Source organism: Carassius gibelio, chromosome A4 (assembly GCF_023724105.1).
Source record: "Carassius gibelio isolate Cgi1373 ecotype wild population from Czech Republic chromosome A4, carGib1.2-hapl.c, whole genome shotgun sequence".
NCBI lineage: Eukaryota > Metazoa > Chordata > Actinopteri > Cypriniformes > Cyprinidae > Carassius > Carassius gibelio.
The window spans coordinates 6,040,819-6,050,709 of NC_068374.1; the positions used below are offsets into that span (position 1 = coordinate 6,040,819).

The following is a 9,891-nucleotide window of genomic DNA, read 5'->3' on the forward strand; positions in this document are numbered from 1 at the left end:
GATCTATTGTAAACAGTAAAAGGCACTCTTTATTTGAAACTACATGTAGTATAAATATATACATTTTCTGCCCTTGATTTTGTGATCATTCTAAATGTATTTGAATAGACTGAATGTGTGAAAGATCACGCACACTAATCTAGGCTTCACGTAATGAATACGTGCACTCTGTAGGTGTTTTGAATTGGAATTTTTTGCAAAATACTCGATGTCGAAATTGCATATCTTAAAATATTGATCACGATATTCTCGCATACGATATCGCACACCCCTAGCCCTGACCCAGATTCCACTCAACAATATATGTTTGATTGTGCTCATTTCCCAAAATGTTGTTATTATTATAGAGAAGCTGAAAGTCAGCAGTTGTGTTGTTTCTAGACCATTTGGGATGATCAAATCCTGAGCAAATGGTGACCAGTTGTAGAATGGGAAAGGTGTTTGACACTGAGAACCACCTCAGACAGAGGGGTGTCAGAACTTGATTGACCACAGCTGTAATGACAGAAGTAACTTTGATGTCGTGAGTCTCGCCCCTCCCTAGTTTCCACCTCGAGGAGGTCCCAAGAACACCCCAATGACCAGACACACGAAAGAGAGAGTATGAATAAAACAAACTTTATTTAAATTATCTAAAAGGTGTGAAGGGAAGGGAAAAGGGAATCTAAAATCCACTCTCGGGGCCAGAGAGTATAGGTCCGAGTCGCTTCTGACTCTGTCACGGGGACTCTCAGGTAAGCCTGTAGGTAATTTGTGTCCTTTCCCTCACGTGACTCAACAGGGTTTTTCTCAGTAGTGCCTTTGCCACTCGGGGCGTACAAGTAAGTATGCAGAAGGACAACTGGGTCTTTACTTTGGACGTACAGGTGAGTATACAAGGGCAACTAGAGCTTGACTCTGGGCATACAAGTAAGTATACAAGGACAATATGCTGGCTCTTAGCTGTGGGCGTACAGTAAGAGTATACAAAGGGCAACTGGAGCTTGACTTTGGGCATACAGGTGGGTATACAATGACAATACTGAATGAATACAACTCACAGACCCTCGAAGAGGTGGACGTCAGGCTTTAGCCCTTTTCAGCTCGGGAGTCTAGAGAAGGTGTATAGGTCATGACAACTGTAGTTTTCTTCACCGGGGCACACTTCCCAGACCAACACGGTCCACCTCCAACCGTGGAAACACTCCCATGACGACTCAGAGCCTCAAGCTCAGACCTGTAGGACTGGTAACAGACAGACAAGAGTTCCTTCACAAATTTACTTAGCTTCAGTGAATATATGGAGAAAGACGCACCACCTCTTGAATTTGACCAAGACTGGATAGAAGTACAGATTGAAGTTGCTGCACGTTGGGCCTTCCACGGCCTCAGCTGGTGCCACCACGCTGGGTGACTTCAGGTAGGTTTGTGCCACCGGGTATGTACCTCAGGAATGACTCAAACGCTTCCCTCTCCTCTCTTCCAGACAACGGACCAGAGATCTAGACAGGGGCGAACCTCTGAAAGCACTCCACAAACAGGTATTCATACACAAGGGCTACACAGCTGGATGTTCATATAGCAGCCAACACTTCTCTCTGTCGTCGTCCCCCACAATATGTACACTGTTCCTTACTTGCGATTGTTGACACGTCACCACTCGGCGGAGTAGGGGTCCAAAGCCACGAGCGGGCATGTATATAAAAGACGGTCGTTTCGCAACACCGGTGCACGTTCTTCTCCACAGGGTTTTCTCTCCCAGCCTAGAGGGTGATTACTGACAACATGACACAGCACGACACTGCAGACTTCAAGTGTACACAGCAAAGAAAAGGACTCACCCACTGCACTCCACACACTCACAGTGAATTAGGGTCAAAACCACATAGGACCAGGTTTAGTTCCTGGACGTTGGGGGCACCGATGCAACAGATGGCCAGAGGAAACGTCACAGCCACGACAAGGCACCAGACTCCTTTTTCGCTGGTTCCAGCTCACCCACCAATCCTATTACGGTGGGGCCGATCACACTGGTCACAACTCACAAGAGGTATATGGATATTCCACACTTGCAAAGTAACTGTTGACACGATGACTATTTCAGTGTACGCACACTTCCATTAACACTGGATCTTTCCACTTCTCTTCCAGATAACTGACATCCGACACAACTGGCAGCACGATCTCCTTCCTGCAATCCTAGCAGATCTTCAATGTGTGTTACTTCACATCACACAATGCATCTGAACACAATGCTCCAATAAAGATATTCGTATACTCAGCCCTGTGTGTGTATCTCTCTTTGCCCAAGCTCCACAGTACACCATACACTCTCTCTCCAACTCTCTCCAACTCTCTCCAACTCTCTCCAACTCTCTCCAACTCTCTCCAACTCTCTCCAACTCTCTCCAACTCTCTCCTCCGCTCCGTTGCACCCACAATAACTACTGGGAATCACCAACCACTTCCTGTGTTTCTGATGCCCTATTTATGTGTCTCCTCTTCACCAAATTGCCCAATCAGTGATCGCCACGCTCAACAAGACACCTGTTCTCAATAACACGCCAATTTGGGTTCGCTGGCGTTCCCGGAAGCGGCGGTGTTTGCGATATATGGTCCGGGCGGAACTAATCTTCCTCATTTTTGGTTCCGCCCCGTCACAGTCACTCCGTGACAACTTCATTTACATTAAGAGAAGTAAACTGTAACTGTATAAAAGGTTTGAGCTGAGGATGTACTGGGTTCATTCTGACTCTGTTGAACCCAAGGTGCAACATGAACTTTTTTACTGCTATGCTGCAATAAACATCTTCATCAAGATGTTCAATGTCCTCATCACTTTTTCTTACACAGTAATTAGTAGAGGCAAATGTGCAGTGTAGAGCCCAGAATATAGAATACAGGTATCTATTTTTAGCGCTGTGCATCAATACGTTGTATCATTTGTCATTTGATTGATTCATTGCTTCATATCAGTGATTCATTACACCTCTACAGGAGCCATAACAGAAAAAGACCTGCCGCCCATTGACGATAAACATACACAAAGAAGTTCACACGCAGAAGATCGGAAGGAGCTAGACTAATGAGTGATTTAAGAAGAAGAATTTTGTTAATAATATGAGATGACACTGTTTCTTAACTCTAGTCCTGCACTGCAGATTGTATCTGCCCATGAATTATTATAATCGCTTCAGTGTCTGTACCCCAGATATTAATGCTTAACTATCTTTGAAACAACTCTATTCTGCTGTTAGTGAGTTGTAGATGGTGTACCCAGATGGAGCTTTTAGCATTGCTGTTGATTTCAATTTCAATCTCAGCAGCACTTCCCAAATTTGATCTCTTTTTTTGTCCTAGAAGAGGAGACAACACTCTTGATCATGTTTATGCAAATATCCCCAATGCATACATCCCGTCCCCCATGTTGGACAATGTGACCACTTAAACACCCCACCATCAAACGTGTGAAACCCATATAGAGGACATGTTCTGCAAAACCTCTCAAATTGTCCTGTCAGTCATTTGTCTTCACTAGTTTCATGTGATAAATGATATATAACATACCTACAGACGATGTAGTAACCTACCATAGTAAGACCTATCATGTTTCTTTAAGGGCACTGTAAGAAAACACAACATTTTCCAAAATTGGAGGTACACTCCAGGCACATCTCTGCTTAATAGAATACCTTGCCAATAAAATCAATAACACAACTATGTGGTAAAAGTAAAATGACATGGACTAACCTTCAACTTCAATAATCCAATCCAGTCAGTGACCAACTGCCACCTCCTCCAAGACTCTTGTTAGTTCCTCTCGGGGAGTAATGTATCGTGAAGAGACCAGCGAGGAGGCAGCTGACAGGGTGAGTGGACCACCACAAAAGAGTTCCTCCATAATGGAAGAGTGCTCCTTTATGGCATTTAGCACCTCAATGTCTCCAGTCCTTCTTTCAGTCTTTTAATCAGATAAATACATATGTTGTCAGAATCAAAGATTTCTTAATCATCAGTAGAGTTCTATCAATATTTCATATGCAACACAAGTGTACAAGTAACACATTTATGAAAATTTGACCCCTACAGTGTACGTTGTTCTTACCTTTTATTTTAACACCTTTATTAATATTAAGAAAAATGGGTGACCAAACATGTAATCTTACTGTCTGAGAGACATCTCTATCATTACCTCCAGATAGTATGTTAGTGCTGCATTGATAAGATCCTGACGTTCTTCGAGGGTTGAAACCTTGCTTAAGGCACCGAGCGTGTGGAGACAGTTTGAAGCCCTGAAGTTTTGAAGTCCCTCTTGGTACATTTTAACAAAGAGACGGAGAAGGTCAAAGCGTCACGAAGTTACGCCATCTATGAACCTTTGTGCTATTTATAGAGTGAAATATACACGCCCCACCCCTGAATCCTTTTTCACTCGGTCACATATAGCTCCTCAACAGACCAAGAGCATACCCCTCCGCACCCATTTAAAAAAAATAGCACAATACAAAGCAAGTAGGGGTAACTGCAGCCTGGAGCAATGGGCGTGGCAAAATGTGGGCGTGTCTAAATGTTTCTCATTGGTGGAAAGAAAGGTAGGGGGCGTGGCAAAATGTTTAGCGAAAACTGTCTGTTCCGCCTAAAGGCGAGCCATACTCTTAATCGCTATTGGCCTATAGATTAATAGAAAGCGATAAATTAAACACAATCCCATAAAACCAATTGAAATTCATTCAGTGTAAAAACAGCGTTAATGATGTAAATAATATTATTTTAAATTACTTTCGAAAGTACCTTCAAAACATCTTACTGACGTCATCACCACTGCACGTTTAACTTAGGTTTTAGTTTATCAATAATCAAAAACAGATTACAATTATTTTTGAGAATACAAACGTCTCTTAACACAGTTAGTCGCACTTGATGTTCTTAAGTTAAAGTCATTTAAAGTCAGCTGTATTTGTAAATATTAGTGAGCTAACAAGAACAAACAACGTACAGCTGTATGTTTATTAACTAACAAAGTTTAATAAATACTGTATCAAATGTATTGCTAATAGTTAATGTTACTTAATACATCAGTCAACAAATGAAACTTTATTGTAAAGTGTTACACTAGAAAACTAGGTTTTGCCTGATAGAGAAAATTTTTTAAAAATTTAAAAACTAATACATTTAAAAAGTAGTCAGAAGAGTTTAGTAACATTGTTTTAAGTTACATTAACCAATTAAGCGAACAGACACAGGTTTATCCACTAAAAGTTTTATTTAGCTTTCAGTTTCAGTCACCAATTCAAGTAAAAAGATAGATAGATAGATAGATAAACCACTCATTCATTCATTCATTCTGTAGTAGCAGTCCATAGATAAGAATCCAGCAAACTGTTTGTCTGAATAGAAAGCTGTGAAGATGCCCTTCTTTCCAAGACCACAGTATCTACATCCATCACATCTGCTGAGCTCCAGCTCCACTCTGTGTGTCTTCCTCACATCTGGACTGACAGACTTCCAGTCAACCATTCCTACACAAGAGAAAACAAGATTCAAACAAGTAACCAATAAGTAAAATAAAATATCCAATAAAAAGAAGCGCAAGAGTCTGAGACTGCAAGTCTGCAGCCAGACCCTTCTCCATTATATTATAATACAACTGTACTACTGACTCTTCACTGAGTAACAAAAGTACATATGCTTCCTGTGCATGGTTTCTAAAAGAATGGAATCAGAAAAAAGTTGACTGGCACTCATCTATACCACAGGTTATACTAATATTTACATTTACATTTATTCATTTAGCAGACGCTTTTATTCAAATCGACAATATACAAATGAGGACAGAGTTGAAGCAATCAAAAACAACAAAAAGAGCAATGATATATAAGAGCTATAACAAATCTCAGTTAGCTTAACACAGTACACGTAGCATGGGATTTTAACTAATATAATAAATAAAAAGAAAACAGATAGAATAGAAAAAGAATAGAGCAAGCTATTTGGTTAATGTGCATGTACCACTCCAACATGTTGAGTTAACTTCACAAGAGTGAATGTGCTTCGAGTGCACTTTGGACAATGGAACAGTCAAGGCATGAGGATCTAATACAAGAGGCTAATCATTCAGAGTAAAGTCTCCATCTTCTAATGTTGACAGTGTGCCTCTGAAGGAAAGTCGGTGTCTTTCTCAGGTGTGGTGGATATGCAATGTTGAAAGCAGAATACATCCAGAAGGCTGTTATGAAGGCTTTATCAAGGCTGGTGCACGGACACACATCTGTTTCATCTTCTGTCACCACACTGAGCGCTCGAACTATGATTGACATTTTACAGTCAGTATCCATTAGGTGTATGGTAGGAAAGGTGTAGCCGGGTCCCCCTTTCATAAAATAAATAAATAAAAAGAACAAAAACAACAACAATAATAATAATAAAGAGAAAAAAAGAAAACACTTTTCAGATTCATCAGATTCTGTTGCATCCTCTTTGGCTCAGACAGCGTAGCTATTGCAGAACTGTAGAAACAATCAGAAGCTAATGTATAAGCTTCACAATATACCATGCATTTCATCTTCTTGTATACACTGATAAATCCTACATTGTTTTCTAAAACTATTGCTTTACATTTTTTACAGATGGGCTAAAAAGGTACAGAATAATATTACCCGAAAACTATATTTTACAGTTGATGAGTTTTTTCTTTAATATACTCACTCCAGCAGGTGTCCTGAAGTATGTATATTATTTGAGTACATCCTCCACAGAGATTCCTTCTGTGCTTTCTCAGCGTCTCCAGGAGCATGTTCCTGTCATGTGGTCTTTGACAGTCCATGTGTCTGGATGTGTTTCTGATACTCACTTTATAACACATTCACATGTGCCTCAACAGACACTGAATCCTCCCCAACACAAGATTCCTTCATCAGAACAACAGAAGCAGATCATGCTTAGACCGTGACAGATATGAAAAACATCTACATACTTACTGAACAAGGTGCTCTAGATATAAAAAAATAATAAAAACATAGAACTTCATAAACATTAAGATGATGGTCAGGCAGTGAAGAAGTGGAGTACATACTAAAAAGGATTTAAATATCTGTAGTACAGTATCTTCCTTACATTAACCTGCACTAAGTGAAAATATAAAATTGATTAACAGTGCAAAAATAAATGATGCATATGTCAGTGTGCTTACATATGCTTCAATAACCTGCAAGTGGAGCACGTTCTGCTTTACATTTCAGGCTTCTGGATGTGTCAGATGTGCTTAAAACTTGACTGATTGTCATTTTCCAGCAAATAAAGACAACATCTTGTTACTACAATATTGTGTGTGATTATGTTGATAGAGATAAATCAATGGTTTAAAAACAATGTAACTTACACAGTCATTTCTTTCTATATTTCTCTGGAAAGGGTTCTTCACATCAGTGTGTTGGCAGCTTGAATATCCTCTGCATTAGTTGGACACCTGGCAGAAAGGTAGAAACAAACTCTAAATTAGAGTTTTTTTATTTTGTCTAATCGTCTTCAGATTGTGAATTTATCATAGTACAGTTGTAATAGCAGAGGTGGTAATCATTATTATACTTACAGGATGTATTCTGTACTCTCTTGTACAAAAAGGACGCAGATATAAACTATCATCTCTGAAGGATTCGCCGTCGATGCAGTCATCGTTTTGTCTCACTGTACATATGTCTGTCAACAACAATAAACTAATTACTAAAGCTGCAAGATATAATGCAAAGTAAAAATTATTATCGTATTGTAACAAACTTATCTTAATATACATATTTGTGGTATATAAAGTATAGATAAACGTATAAACGATGAATAATTACCTCACGTCTTATCGCCGCCACCTTGTCTAAGGAAATTACATAAAGGTTTACTGCTGATTGGCCAGCACAGTAAAACTCCTTTCACCAATGAGAAACCTTTCGGCGCACCCATTGCTCCAGGCTGCAGCTACCCCTGTCTCATACAAAGAGGCAATTTTGCCCTTTTGTTAATTACATTACAGATTCAACTTTTGACATCTTAAAGACCAAAAACAGTATAACTGTCAAATCTATATCTTACCTTGTCCAGCTGGTCATGCAGTTCAGTGTCATAAACCTCTATTATGTTCACAGGTGGAGCAGGAATCCCTGAGAGCTGTCAATACAGCCTTCTGGCCAACACAAAGGGTCCCACCCCACCATGAACAATGCAGACTGATATCATACCTAACACCACTGTAGTTAAAATATTTAATATTTACAACTGAATTCAGTCGCTACTGATTGCTTAGTGTAAAATGGACATGGACATCTAAAAGAAAAAAAGTGAACTGTTTGAAATTGTTTAATTTGTATGTTTGTTCTATTTTATTTGTGCTATTTACACAATGTTAAAGTTTGTAGGTGTCCAGGTACAGAAATTATTAATTAAATGTAAAATAGCACTGGATAGTCTTCAATGTAACAATTTTATATTCAATCGAGCCAAAATTTATTCAAACACCTTAAACATTTCTCACATTATCACAGTTTATTTGCTATAGTTTATAATTTGGTAATAAAACATGACAAGAACTCTCACATTAACAAGAGTTAAACTGTCAGAAAAAAATTCATCTTGATAAACTCAGATAACTTTAAAATAAAGGTATGTAATGGATTAAATTCAACCAAAACTTCAGACAACTGTTAGTGTGACAATATTTACACAACTATTAACATTTTGTTGACCAGTTACCAAGCAATGCTTCATTTTGTTCAGTCTTTTGGTGTGAAAAGGTTGCATTAGCAATTCAGGAAAAAACACATAAGCAAAACGTGGTCAGGTCAAAGTGTCTGAATAATTGTTGCTCCCAATTTTATTTTATTTTTATCAATTTCACTATTAGTCCACTGTATTGATAATTTTTGGGTATAATATGTCACAGTTCACTTTATTTTCACTTTATATAATTACATTAATGAATTATAATGTCATGCACCTACTAGTAAAAAAAAAAAAAAAAAAAAAATATATATATATATATATATATATATATATATAATATTGTATCTGTTTTTAAAAACCAGGATATTGTACCTGGGGTACCCCTTTTCTGACCCGAATATTTGGTCTTGTAAACGCATTTCGGCATATCCCCATCAAAATGTGTGTTCTGCGCATGTTCTATTCGCAAGGATTCTTGGTCTTTTGAGTAGAGACGGCGCATAAAAAAAACCCGCGTGCAGTATAAAGGAAGTAAACAAGTCGAGGTTAACATGGCGAGACGCAGCACAACACCACACTTTTGGAGTACCAGCGCCAAAGTGCAAACAAAGACTATCGCTATCTGCCCCAAACTATTCATTATCTGCCTGCTGCTGCTGCTGCTGTTGTTGTTGTCTTTGGATACAGGAAGACGAATCGGAAATGACGCATATTGCGTCTTACGTCCAGACGCTAACCGTGCGTCGCCGTTTACATCGGGATATTGGCGACTGATTACACATTCCATGTATACAGGAGTAACTCTCTCTGCTCACGCTTGTAAACGGGTTATCCCGAATGTTTCAGAAACCCGAGTAGTGACCTTATCCCGACCATAACCCGAATTTTAACAGATTGTAAACGTAGTCATTGTCTTCTGTGAGTGTTGTGTCTGTTTTGTGCCATGTGCTCATCATTGTTTTAGTTGCTCCACCTGTGTTTCTCCCCTGCTACCTTCACTCCACACACCTGGTCACTCAATCACACACACACACACACGCACGCACGCACACACACACACACACACACACACACACACACACACACACACAGCTGTTGCCCATTATCACAGACTATATATTCTTGTCTCACGCACCACTCTGTCTCTCTGTGGTATGTTAATTGTTGCTTGTCATTCGTGTTTTGCATTCCGGTAGCTTCTGCTCG

The 9,891-nt window shown here is 39.2% G+C and overlaps 1 long non-coding RNA gene across 1 annotated transcript; it reads right to left on the reverse strand.

Annotated features, from left to right (window-relative positions):
• Window positions 1-6,591: 6,591 nt before the first annotated feature.
• On the reverse strand, window positions 6,592-7,675 carry LOC127968625 (uncharacterized). Its single transcript, XR_008156032.1, has 3 exons — window positions 7,568-7,675; window positions 7,358-7,444; window positions 6,592-6,887 (listed from the first exon to the last, which is right to left on the reverse strand). It is a non-coding gene; the product is annotated as an uncharacterized LOC127968625 (long non-coding RNA).
• Window positions 7,676-9,891: the final 2,216 nt, after the last annotated feature.